Below are 15,277 nucleotides of genomic sequence, written 5' to 3' on the forward strand. Positions count from 1 at the left end.
ATACATATCACATTAATAAGTCGATGAAAAATGTTAAGGTCATAAATATATAGCAATATTTATTATCAATGTTTCAATCACGAGGGCTAGGTAGATCTCAAGAGAAGTGTCAGGGTTTTCTGGGCCGCAGACTTCGCTGCCACAGAGCTCCTATTTGTTTTCACTTCATGCAACAATTTTCGACTTCTGGAGATCAACGCTAAGGCGATGGTGGATGGTCTCGTTCAGGCGACATACCTCTTGCACAAAATACCAAAAACGTCTCCATTTTACGGATCTCTTCATGTTGTAGTTTTTCTCTTCTCAGGTAAGGAGACAGGAGCCTCTGGTGACGTGCTCTCTCCAAATCCACGTTTTTTTTTTTGTTATCGCAGGCCCTCAGCCCTCGTGTGGGTTAGATCCATCGTTTTCACTACTGGATGTGGGCGTTGGGACGCAAAAATGTTTTTTTCTCCAAAAATCTTTCTAGTTTCCGGATAACTTGTATTTTATTGATGTTGAAGGTCTTGTTAGGGGCGTTTCTTATTGTTTTTATGGGTTGCAGTTTTTGTCTGTCCCCGGGAGGCGGGAGACAGGTTTAATGGTCGAAACCAGGTCTTTTTTGTGCACCCAATACGGATGTTGTTGGAAGATGTATGTGTTCCCTTTTTCACAGTACAAAAAAGGTCCCTGCTAGATTAAGGAGGCGGAGGAGTTGCCCAGAAAGTTATGGAAATTCTAGTTATATTTTAAAAAATCTGGCAAGGATTTTTGTAAATTCAAGTTATAGTTTTTAAACTTCAAAATTTTAAGTCTTCTAGACATTTTTGATGGAGCTGAATCCATTTCCACCATCAAAAACACAATTCAAACACTGCCTCTACAAGAATTTTTGAAATTTTTTTGCCCGGATTCTAGCCACTTTGAACCCTCCAGACAATTTCTCAGCCTCGTTACACGACTCCCATTTTTTTGGTCGGAGAAAAATGGTGCTGGGAAGTAAAAGGAAGATTTTTCCCATCAGTCGTTTCTTTGGACCTATGGATCTTTTAATGTCGAAGAAATTGGATCCGGCGGCTATTGGAAGCGTAAATCAAAACCAAACCCCAGATCTGATAGTGAAACCTTCTTTCCAAAATTTTCATTAAATCCCTCGCTCGGAAATCAGTCATTATTATGGTCGTTATTATGGTATGGTCTAGGGATCTGGTAAAAGAACTGAAGCGGAAGATCCAAGAAAAGAAGTCGATTCCAGAAAATCTTCAAAGTTTGATCTTTGCAGGGATCCAAGTTTGATCTTTGCAGGGATCCAAGAAAAGAAGTTGTAGGATTATGGCATTAAAAGTGAGTCATCCATCATATGTGGAGGAAGCCCTTGATCTAGTAATCTAAAAGGCTCAACCTCTACCCAAATGTTCTGAGTCTTTATATTGTGGAACAGATGAATCAAGGCCCTTACAATAAACTTGTCCGAGGTAAATGAGCTCTATTGAGTTTCAATCTAAGGTAAAGGTAAATGAGCTCTATTGAGTTTCAATCTAAGGTAGTTTTATGCAGATTTAACGGCTTCTTTCTAAAGAAGGAGGATTTATAGCACTGGATTCTTTTCCTCTTGGATTGAAAAGTGTGATATTCACCTATGTTTAAGGGGATTTCTTATTGTCAAATTTGATACATCAAAAGATTTAGACTTTATTTTAAACGGGGACCCTGATTTTGGGGTAGTATAGGTTTGTCTATAACCCCATAGCTTCCGGGCTTTGATGAAAATACCATGGTGGTATCCAAAATGTTGATAAGGCTCAGGTTACACAATCTCCCCCTTCATTTCTAGCATTTCAAAGTGTTGAGGTGGATGTGGAAAGAGCCTCAAAAGGAATCTGCACTTTTGTTAGAATTTGCATAGAGGTCGGGCTTAGTAAAAGTTACATAATCGCATTATTCCCATTCATAATAATTTGAATTGTACTAAGTTTCTAGATTTTGAAAATACAACATTTAGATGTCGCATTTATCTTCAAACTAGATATCTTTAAAACCCAGCAAAAAATTCCAAAAAAAAGGGACAGCTCAAAAGCCCAAGGGATTGTACTTCTCATAGGAATTTTAGTAATTAATCTGATGAGTATTTAATAGGAATTTTAGTACATCCATGGATTTTTAAAATCACATCCATTTTGTTTCACACTAATGAAAGTGGACTACTCCACAGTCTCGGGAGAATAATTAATGTAAAAATCAAATGATGAAGAGTTTGTTAGCATCTGTTTTGTATTGATGTTTTTTTTGAGTTATTTATAAGTTTTTGGTCGGGTTATTATTGATATTTAGTGTCAATGTGTTAAGGACTTTTTATATTTAATTATTTGTTTTTTTTAAATAGTTTATAGAGAGAAATATTAATGTTTTATAGAGGAGAAATATTATTATAATGGTGTTATTTAATTCTTTTATGTTTGGGATGTTTTTAGAAAAATTATTTTTGGTTGGATTAAATTTGTAAATATTTTTTTAAGAGTTGGAAAATTTTGATGGAAAAATATAATCAAAAAACCTCCAAAATGTAAAATGATTAGACTATTAATAATAATATTGATGGACACATTTAGCTTGAGTGAGTCCAAAAATTAAGAAAATAGGTTTCTTTAAAACAATTCATAAATTCATAAAAGCATGTGCTTCTTTAGAACAAGTCATAAATTTTTATTTAGAGAAATAGAATATATATATCTTTGTAGAATTTAAATTAAATCCCTCATCTTATAATTATGCATTAATTATTTAATTTATTTATATTAATAAATAATATCCTATGTTTTGTATATATAAATATTTTTCTAATTTTTTTGTTTAATCATGAATAATTGTTTTTTATATAAATGTTAACAACCAAAATCTCTATAAAAAAAAATATCTAGCAAATATTTATTAAACAAAAAGTAAACTACTTGTAAAGCAATTGAGTGTTAAAAACATTAAAATCTTAATTATATAAGATAATGATGAGAATATTAAGGGAACAACTTAGTCTCACATATTGGGAACAACTTAGTCTCCTATATTGTATTGGATTTTTTTTTCCTTGGGATAATGTTTCACTTTTTCTCTTTCTCTCTTTTTTGGGATATATTAATGTAATCACTTACAATATATTAAAATGTCTATATTATTGGTTATTTTTTAGTGAAAAAAAATATTGAAAGTTATTATTAGTAATCGTATTAGTTCTGGTAACTAGTGATGAAGAATCTTTTCTTTATGATAATACATTGGGTGAGAAAGAATTTTATTCTATACATTATTTTCTCTTGAGTTTATCTTGGGTGTGGGCTATAGAGGCACATGATATTTAAATGAGATATGATTAATTTTGTGTAGTGGACACAATTGAAGTATGGGACAGGTATGGGACGGGAAACATGGTACTGGCAACTCCTATAAATCTTGTATAAGGATATCTTTTTATGATGAAGTTAAATTTAGCATGATGTATTTTGTTGATGTATTGATGTGGATATGGAGGGATGCGTGAGAAACCCCTTGTGTGGTAAATTTATGAAACACACATCAATTTACATACTTGAATGATTTTTTGTGGAGTGTTTAGTTGTAGGTCAATACTTAGACAAGGTTAAGAAGGGGAATTGCAAGGAAACTTGGCTTGTCCCCTCTCTTTCAATCGCATTCATTCATGGTATTGTTTAGATTTAATCAAGGTTATCTTTTCTTCATGGTTTTGTTTGTATTTAATGAGTGAATCCATATTAATAGCCACCATGAATCTTTCTTAAAATAAACTATTATGATAATGCTCATGGTTTAAACCTTGGAGCTCATGGTTACTTAATAAAGGGCTTCATATTCCATGGTAAGCTTCCACATGGAATTTGTTTTATAGGGTGAAGGCTAAAAACATGAAAATGGGTAATGCATTTTAGAGGAAGGCACATTAGTGCTACATGAAATTTCAACAAAACACTTTCCTGATATTTTTTGTATACTTATTGATGAGAGTTTGCGAGTTTTTACCCCATAAAATTATTAAAAACTTTGGGTAAAACGCTCTCTTAGGTTATAGTTTATAAAACTCTAATCGAAAATATTTTCTTGACTAAGATTTTTGGTCAACTAGAACAACAAAGTTTCCTATATTTTTCAAAAACCTACAACATCAACAAGGATAGACCCATATCAATTTTATAGATCATTTATTATTCTTGCTGCTAATGGATCAATCTTTGGATATAATTTACAATGAATTTTTTTGTTGGATTAATTTGTCATTGGTAACTCTACGAACCCATGGCATTAGGAAACCCATGTTATTTTCATGGCATCACATATGATGAAGCCTATTCAATGGCATAGAATACTATATAGTGTAAGATGTCTCATCATGGCCCATAGAGTCTGTTAGGTAACTTAATTGTTCTTAAATCCCTTTCACTTAACTAATAATTGAAATTGTAATCTTGTGAAGCATTGACACTATCTATATATGATTTAGTTATTTCTGAAGGATAATTACTAAATGATAAATTTTAAAACAATGGGATAAAATGCTACAAGATTTAATCAAATTTGTTAGCTATAGAATTACTTAGTTTAGCATTTCATTATATCATTTAATAATTTAATGTAAATGATGACCCTTGACATAGATGGTTGTAATGACCCATCATGACAATATATTATTATAACAAATATAAACGGTGATTATATTATAAAAATATATATATAACACTTGCATAAGTACAAACTATTCAAATCAAATGACTATATTATATAAATATATATAACAAGTATATATTACAACTTAACAAATAAATATAACATTATAAAAGTAAATGTATTTTATACATATAATATATATTGATTATCTAATATGCAATCTAACAAATGTACATCAAATATACTTTCATAAGATACCACTTCAAGACTTGAATTAGGTGTTACATGTGTTAATTTAAGTCAAAGGCAGGATAGACCCACCCAAGCGACTCCAATCAACTAACTGAAATCAACATAATCAAATCGACAAATTCTGATTTCATCATTGTGGATATATTTTTTAAAACCAAAGGGTCAGTGACCATGTATAAACCATGAATATCATTTATCTCGATGTTACGTGACAGGCAGATGACCCAATTTCATGGTTGTGGATATATTTTTTAAAACAAAAGGGTCAGTGATCACCTATAAACCATGAATATCATTTATCTCGACGTCACGTGACAGGTAGATGACGGGGGTAATTACGAGATTATTTTTATTCAAAGGGGGTGAGGGAGAAGGGTTTTTAACCTTCATGCAATAGATCTTGGTGGGGGGGTGGTTCCTTTTTTCTTGGGGTGAGGAGTGGGAGGCGAAAGAATATATAGAGAAGCCATGGAGCTCTGGATTTAATTGGAAAGAAGTGTTCTTGGAGTTTTTCGTACGGGGGGCACAAGAATTCGATCATAGAGTCGTCTAAGTCTGGGAACCAGATAGGTTGATCTCATAGAGTCAGGGATGAAATCAGTCAATTTGATAATGAAGGTAGAATACTAAGAGAAAAAACAACTAAGGATTGAAATTAGACAGGAGAACCAGATACATACTTGTCTTTATTTTGGTAACTTCAACATAAAATTTGCTTCTATGTCTGAAATGAATTGTTATGATTGTTACAATGGCATTCTAATGATAAAATAGATATTAGAGTGCACTCTTCAAGCATGCATGATCAATTTTCCTCATATCAATTTGGAGAGCTCTTGTGTCTTTGGAGAATTAAGGGTGAAACCCTTGAATGAATTAGTTTCAGTGGTGAAACAAATCCATACTAGCTAATCAAAGGGAATGATCACTCAAATATTTTATTGTTATTTATTATTGAAGAGTTGTCTCATTACCAGATGGTGGGTATAGGCAGATATCGTGGGATTTTTGGGAGGTCATGTTTTCCATTTGCAGTTCATATTTTCTCAGTAGTTTGAGCCATCATTTGTTGGGTCGTGGAATTAAAAAGAACATTCAAACCAACAAATGAATCTACTTAAGTATAGCAATTTACAATCATGTAGTGAAACATTCTCGCATTGTCATCATCTTCCATTTTCCCAACAAATCATGCTACTAGACAAGGATGTTTATGGGCATCCATAAATCTATATTTGTAACTCAAATTGTGGTTCCAACATGTAATTTCAGGTCAAATCAATAAAACAAATTAGAATATATTGGTTGAGTTTGTTTGTTGTGCTATTCTTTTGTGGTATGATGGTTTGGTTACTTGTTTAGTGACAAAGGTTTTACAGTGGTAGTAATAAATAAATCTATTATATTGGTGGAATTTATTTGCTATGATGTTATGTTTTAGGTGTATTAGTTGATTTTCTTGTCTAGAAAGAGGGGATTTCACATATATTGTAACAACAAGAAGTACTTGTAGAAGAACTAGAATACCATAAATACAACCATAATTAGCAATTCCTTTATTAATGAGATTAATGTTAGTTTCGTCTTCAAGTGGGGAACCTCTAATTGACTAGAGATCTAAACAAACTTTTCCTTATAAGACATCTAATTAAATTACTTATAATGTTTAAGATGGTTTCTCTCTAACTTCCTATAAAATTTCTAGTTAAAAATCTTCCATATAAATATTTTCACAATTATTAATTTCATATTATATCTAATACATAAACCTTATTTACCGACGATAACTTTTATACATAGAATCAAATATATCTTATAAAAAAAAGGAGTAAAAATAAAGCCCAAACAATCTTTACCATATGCATTCAAAAATCAATTCTAAAATAACAAATTTTACATTAAAAAAATCAAATGTGACATAAAATGCATATACATAAATAAGAATACACATGGTTTCAATATTGTTAGGCCCTCAAGTTGGGCGAATGCACACATTGTTTGACATCCCCATCCCACAAATTGCGACGTATATATCTCTTGGGTTTCTGGTAGAGGTATTATGCATAAGTGATGGCATGGCAAGATGAGTTTGGCTAGACGAGTTAGGCGACGAAGCGAGTCCATGTTGTAGAGGGACCGTACAATTGGATGAGGATGAATCACTTGGTTGAACCAAGTGTTGGAGCCAATTGGCTTGACACCTTGGTTCACCGAAATGAGGGCATGCTCAATTAGATGAGTCAGCTTCAGGCACCAACCGCCCAGTGAGGGGTTTCCATGTGGGAAAAATAACGAGTGATAGAGAGGGCACATGACATATGGGGCGCATGACTAGGAAATATCGGCATGGTGGAATGGGCGGTAGGTGCACAAGGGTATTAGCTCGAACGAGAAGTCACCCGTGTGATGGAGGAGGCGTGTTGGCAGAACGATATGTAGAATGAACCAATTTAAGAGGGGTGAGCTAACATGTGAACTAATGCATAGACAAGTAAATGCGAGTGGAGTCTATGAGAATGAGACCAACGTTGAGTTGACGTGATGGTTCACATGTCCCATCGCATCACATAAATAAAACAGGGCATCGTTCATTTGGGAGAGGAGCAGAGTCGCAAGGTAGGATGAACAACAAGAACAAAAGCTCAGATGAGCTATGATAAGAGTTCGTGTGAATTGCGTTAAAAAGTTTGGGTTTGCAGTGAACAAGGGATTTTGAGAAACTCTACGGTAGGGTAGACTGCAAGGAAAAATAGGCGAGATGGTTATGCACGAATCTTGGTATTTTGAGCTGGGAGTTAGGAACTTGATGAAATGGGCCAACAACCGATTTTTCATAACAGACCGACCGTATTGCATATTTAGTGATTTTTGCATGTATATCACTATTATAAAAATTTCGAAGGTTAAAGAGCCGTTCCATGTAAAAATTGCATTTTTTTATACAACTATGGACTTATGATATTATACTTCATATTTATTTGAAGAAGATACATGGATTGTGAAAATATCAATGCTTGTATTTCTTGCGAAGAGTTTATGATATTCTGCTAAGTAACTTGTATAGAGGTTTTTACAAGCAACATATTGTGATGCATAATCTCGGTGAATTAATATTGTGTTACTCTAACGAGTTGCAAAACAGATCGATGTCGCACATTCAATGGGTCAAAGTGTGACAAAAGTGCCTTGTAACTAAGTAGATCCCTGGTGTTGTGACAGGTGGTATTAAAAAATACACCAAAGTAGAAGAATATTGAAGTAGAAACAGTGGGATCATGGCTTAAACTTAGTGGTAGTGGTTGTAGATGAAGTTTATCTTTTACTATTGCTGGTGGTAAGTGAAATTTCTATACAATCGATTAGTAGGAGAGAAAGGTTGGTTTGACTATTGGTTTCTTTTGCAATATACATTTGAGAAAATAACTTGTGTGAGCCTTAGCAAGGCCATAGTGGAGGTATACAATTATCAGGTTAAAATAGTGAACACGAGAGGTAGCTTGAGGAACCAAGCTGAAGCTACATTGGTAGATAGGTTCGAAGTTTTTGAAAGAAGCTTGGTTCAACTAATGGATGCTATGGAAGGTCATGGAAATGAGTTTGATGAAATTACGATAGATTCATGTGCACTTGAGGAACCTATAGACCAATGAAGGATTCTCAAGGTCAAGAAGTTCGTATGAGGTACTTGGAAGAGAAAGTGGAATTGCTTGTGACTTTGACAGGTGGTTAGGCCAACATGATGGTAGTATTGAACAAGCTTGTTGGATAGGATTTGACAAGTTAATCATGAAGGTGAAGATGAAGCAATAAGAGTTGTATGATGGGACTAGGAGTGCCAAATTAGTTGGGAACTTTTGTTGGGATGTAGAGTGTATGTTGTAAAAATGGGGAGGTTGTTCTTATGAAGTTAAAGTAAATGTTGTTTCAATGCATCTCATGAGAACTACAATGTTATGATGGAAAACTTGAGTGGAGTATTTGGCATTTGATCATATCATGGTTAAGATATCAGATTGGGTAGAGCTAAAGACAACTTTTCACATGTAGTTTGGACTAGGAAATCAGGCATGGGTAGAAAGGGAACACCTTAAGACATTGAAGCATATAGGAAGGATATAAACTTATATCAAATAATTTTCTAGACTTATGCTAGATATTATGGAGATGTACAATGAAGATCATTTATACCACTTGATCAATAGCTTTTAGCCATGGGAAAAAAAAATTCAAGAAGCAGGGAGCCCAAACACTTCTAGAGGCTATTGCTATAGCAAACAAACTATTGGACTACCATACTCATGGGAAGGAAAAGAGGAAGGACACGGTGATAAGGAAAAGAAGAAGAAGGATCAAGAGAAGAATAAGTCTTACAAGGAAGGAAAATCAAGACAAGCAGGTACTACAAAGAAGATGAGCCTCATCACATGTAGGATATGTGGTGAGCTACGATAAGAGTTAAGGAAAGTTGTGATAATAAATATGGGCGAGCAGTGGATGAGGTAATTCAATAGGGTTTGCGGTAAGGCTGACTACACGAACATATAGGAAAGTTGAGTTCGCACTCAACTTGGTATTTTGGAGTCATGGGTTGGGAACTTGGTTACACAGACCAGCAACAGAGTTTTGGTAATAGACAAACCATATTGTGTATTTGGTTATTTTTGCATGTATGTGGAGGGAACTGAATCAGAGGGCTTAGGCCAAGCATTTATTGCAAATATAACTATTATAATAAATTTGAACCCTAGAGAGTCATTGCATATAAAAATTACATTTTGTATATCTTGTGTAAATTATGGATTTATGGTATTATAATGTATAGTTATTTGGAGAATTGTTGTTGAGATTGCGACAATATGAAATCTTTGTGTGAAAAAGTTATGATGTTATGTTAATAAAAATTGTATAAAATATTTTAACAAACATCATATTATCAGGTGTAGTTCATGTTGATTAATAGTGTGTTACTCTCGATGCCTCATGCTCGAAGTGTCATGGTGAACAAAAAGCACCTTGAAATTGTACAAAACCCTGGAGCCATAAAAAAACATGAAATGAAAAAATGAAAAAGCATATAAAACTTAATATTTCTTTTTAAAACTTTAAAAATAAATATTTCAACAAATATAAATATAATATAAAGTTCAACTTAATAATATTATACAATGCCAACAAAAATTGTTTTATTAAAATAATTAATACTAATATAATTTAACTATTAATAATATTAATATATAAATACTTAGAATAATGCTTACAATAGTGTATAGGTAGGATTAGTGTGTTGGTTATTAGAGTTTTGTTGAGATATTTTCTCAACAATATTTTCCTTGTTTGGAATCTGTTGGATCTCATAAGCACTATTTATGTGGTTTGCATTTTGGTCTAGATTTGAAATATACAAATAGTTTTTATGTGGAATTTATTCCCTCTATGTGTTCTCCTCAAAGTTCTTATTTGGTATGAGAGCCTGTATGGGCTTGACTCCCTCAAGGGAGGGCTTGGGAGAATGGAAGAGATCTGAAAATTGATATGATGTACATAGATTATTATAGGTGAGTGTGAGATTTTACTGTGTAAGAGAATATTGTTGTCTTTCTTCTTTTTCTGAGAAATTTTGTTGTTCGACGCATAGTATTTTTTAATTTTGTCTAATTCGTGAACCATTGATAGTCATTAAATTGAGGTGGAGGTGTTGTTGCAGTCTATATTTATAATGAGGAATCAACGTTGAGATTTGAAGCGTACCAATCACTTCCACATTGGAGCTAGTTTTCATTTGCAATTTGAAATTGTTGAGGTTACTGTGTTTGTAAGAGTTTTGTAGCGACGAGCAATAGGGGAATGCACAGTGAAAGATGATGCATGGGTTTTGTGTTGTTCCACTTGTTTTTGATATCATATACTCATGTGTAAATCAGAAGATAGCTGCTAGATGATTTTTGAATAGAGGTGTTTGAATCTGCAAACTCCATGGTGATCTCATGTCAGTGAATACCAAATCGAATTGTTGTGGGTGGTTGTATAATTGCACAGGGTATCGACCAATGCTTTATTTTTATCTACAGAGTCTTCTCTGTAATGACAGGGCAGGATATATTTTTTGATGTATACACAATCATTATACAATTGTGTTGCAATATCATTAATTCCCATCCTCTGATCATGGAGGCAATTGTTGTGGAGAGGCTCGATCCTTTATGGGGAGTAACCCCCTGCGCTTTTTGTGAGCATGTGTTTGTTAGTGAATGGCATACCAGGGTCAAAGATGATTTCATTCTGCAACAATTGGTTGCCTCACTACATGGTTCCCAAAAGTATGGTGTTCATAGATTCATTGCCTAAGACTTCCATGTGTAAAATCCAAATGCTACCATGCATTTTCCTATATGCTGGGCCAAAACGGGTCTACTGAGGAAATGAAAGAATGGACTAAGTCATAGGACATACACTTTGATTGTTTATGCCTGGATGACAACTATAGTTTCATGATTATTGATTTTATTACTGTAAGATTTGTGTAGTTTTCCATTTTGCTTGTAAAAAATGCAGAACTAATTATTGAGCAGTGTTGCATAAATCAGATTAGTGGTTCTTGGTGCTTAGAAACCCCTGAACACATCACTAGTTTGATTGTGTTTATATTGTTACGATTGTTTATTCTTAGCGCTTGGAAACCCTTGAGCAATGACTACATGTTATAATGTGAAATCCTTCTGTCTTAGTAAGGTCAAGTTGTTTGATCAACTTTTGAACATATTCAATATCAAGATCGTCTTCTAGCAACTGACAGATAGTCGAAAGCGAAAAATCTGACATATGGTGATTGGTCCATAGGATGGTCCATTACTTCACAACTTTTATCACGAAAGCCCCGACGAGCCGAGTTTGTCAACATTGTTGATCATGCAGGTTTGTCAAAGATGGTAAAAGGCGTTTATGTTTTAAATGGACTTCAATTGAATACTCAATGATGAGGTGGTGAAAAAAGAGCGTGTTTGTGAGATTCCAGAGTGGATATGAGTGTTGATGAAGACTAGCTAGACATATGTGACTATATGTAATTTATGATTCTACTAATAGTCTTTGTAATGATTTAATATAACCATTAAAAGGGGGACTTAGAATAATGCTTCCAGTAATATATAGGTAGGACTGGTTTGTTGGTTCTTGGAGTTTTGTTAAGAGATTTTCTCAATAATATTGTCCTTTTTTATAATATGTTGGATCTCAAAAATACTATTTATGTGATTTGTATTTTGGTCTTGATTTGCAATATACAAATAGTTTTTGTATAAAAAAATTTGTGCACTATGTGTTCTCTTCAAATTTCTTATTTAAATTATAATTTTAATTAAAAATATAAAATATAAAATTTGGAAAATACAATTAAAAAAAAAACTAAATGTAAACCAAAAAAAACACGGTAAACGAAAACACGTTGAAAGATATGCCCATCCAAATGAGCTCATACTCAATAGGGATTGTGCATATTTATTGTATACATGATTTTATCATGGACTTCGTTACAATGTCAGAATTACTATTTGATAATCAAAATTTTGGTTTATGTATTTCTTTTTAGAGGAGAGGTAAAAAGTAATGTCGTGAGGATTTAGGGATTAGGTTAAAAGTAATATAAATTGGATGATTTGATTTTTATTATAATAAATAAAATGTTGTTTTGTATAAAAATTTGGGTTATCTATATATATAAAATTTGGGTTATATAATATTTTTATTTTTTTATTAAAATTTGGTGATATAATTTTTTGTAAGATTGTAATTTTTTATTATTTAAATTTTATTTTTCAAAATATAAGTTTAGTTGACAATATAATTCTAGGTAAGATTGTAATGTTTTGTTCTTTAAATTGCATTTTTGAATGGCCTAAAATAAAATTCTCCAGCATTTAGATTATGCACACTACACAACTCAATTCTATATTTATAACAAATCTCCATAGCAAAAAATAAAAGCCTCAAATATTTAGACTACAAAATTAAATATAACTTAATTATTTATAAATATTAAAAATTGTATAATTAAAAGAAAAATTAAGGCTTAGTTAACTTATAAAGGAAATAATTATGGAATACAATTTCAAGATTTTTTGTTGTTTAAAATACATTTTTGAATTTAAAATAGATTCAACAAAATCCCGAAGACACTCAAATTATGAAAATTCAACAAATCAAACACAAATTTTTAAAAATCTCTTATCATATTTTAATTAAAATTTACCATACAAAATATTATCAAAAAATTCATTTCATCACCATTTTTTAATACTATTTAACTTATAATTTAAAATTTATTATATTATTATTTTAAAAAATATTTATAATTTCAAAATCATATGATAATTTTCTCTATTCACTAAATCATGGAAATAGTTCCATAATGGTATGGCCATGCCAAATATGTGGTAATCCATAAAGATTCCATAGTAACATAATGGTATAGCCATCCCAAATATCCACTAATAAAATAGACTTTGGCTACATAACCCCATCATCGAGAATTTATTGTCAACGTTAATTATGGGAAAGGAATTTGTAGAGTAGGCAAACGATCACCACAATAATTTGTGGAGCAAACCAACAATGACCACTAGTAAGATAGGATCAGCGCTTATTGAGAAGAAATGTAATGAATAAATCTGATTTTGGTTGGCTTCAATAATGCTTTTTCGAAAGTAAGGAAATACTATTATAGGCTCGCTTCAATTAATCGTTATTGTTTTAATTTATTAGTTGAACTTTACATTATTCCTTATACGTTTTTAATCATTAATTTATTATTTAAATAATTAAACAATTATGGTTCATTTTATTGATTTATAAATTATAACAAGGGAAGCTGTGAGGTAGCAAGTCCTTGCATTGAGCGGAGGGTGGAGGATGAACCAAGGGATAGGCGCCCGGGTAGACATGGTAGGTCTGCCCAAGGCTGGGGTTCAGACATTCAGACAGTATGTCAACTCCAGGACCGGATGGTGAATTAGAAACACCAACTTCATCAAGAAGAATTACATTGGCCTGGTTTGTAGCCTGATCTACAAGATATTGTTTAGGGTGAGGGTTCAGATTCTTTTCCACATCCTGTGTATTGCCAGTTCCAATTGCCTCTGAATTTTCCTGTTCAGTCATAACCAATCCAGCTTGATATTGACTGTCCATCTCTCGCCTTTCTGTGTTCCGAGTAGTATCCAATCTCACTTGTTGGTCATCATCTAATCGAGATGAATTATGCGTGCTGATTGGTTCCTGGATTGATGTGGTTTGCATTGAACTTTTGATATTGTCATTACTTCTTGATGTAGAAACCCTGTCATCTTGTAAAAACATCTCATCATCATGTCGTTGGCTGGCTGAGTATCCAGGCATTATTTTAATTCCACTACCAGATTGTTCTGTACTGTGTGGAATATCTCTGCTTAAATTCAAGCACTGTTCTCTTAATTTTAAGTACACTGAATCAACCTCCACCCTCTTGCACTCAAAATTCAGATGTACATTGGCAAGTTCAAGAGATTTTTCCAGATCAATGTTGTATTTCAGAGATTCAGCTGCTGCCCAGCACTACTGAAAGACATGATTATCTTTCACAGAGTCTTTTGTTGGGATCTTTGAGTCCCATTGAGTTCTTGAGTTTGGATGACATGCCGATCATCACAATCCTGGTTGTAAATCTCATTCTTTTGTGTCCACGCTTTTACAAAAACGACAAAATGCTTTTATGTCATAGTTCTTGTTGAAAGAAGAGGAGCAAATGTGAGAATATGCACTACCTACCTCAATGCAGAGGTGGAGGCTAAAGATGGTGCTAATAATATGGAAAATAATCAGTCGTTCATCCCATTAATTAATCCATCTTGCGCAGTGGACCAAAAGGAGGACGAATCTGTTTGTGTATTAAAAAACAAAAAAATATGTTTGTGTATTAATCTGTTTGTGTCCAGTACTGTTCAATCAAATGTAATTAAATCATAAGCAAATTAAATGGCAAGGGTTCTGGTTAGTTACAACGGCAATTCATGGGATGCAAGGACCTGCACATATGCAGCCTTCCGCTTCCTGTTTCATTATGTTCCTGTGTAAAAGATATGAGGTGGGTTTTAAAAGTTGTATTAAAAAGACAGAGTAACTTCCAAGCTGAAAAAAACTTTCAAACGCACAGGTCTTCAAGAATAGAAGAACGAAAACAAGGCGATAATAAATGATGTGAAGGCTAGCAAACCAAACTAGCAAACCAAAAAATCAAGACAACTCGGTAAATTAAATCAAAAACAAATTAAATCAAAACCCGATCTGACCAGAGCTTAGGGTTCTGGTTAATTACAATGGGAAGTCATGGGATGCAAGGACCTGC

The sequence above is a fragment of the Pinus tabuliformis genome, chromosome 7 (assembly GCF_031772625.1).
Source record: "Pinus tabuliformis cultivar Carrire ecotype Pingquan chromosome 7, CPIR1, whole genome shotgun sequence".
NCBI lineage: Eukaryota > Viridiplantae > Streptophyta > Pinopsida > Pinales > Pinaceae > Pinus > Pinus tabuliformis.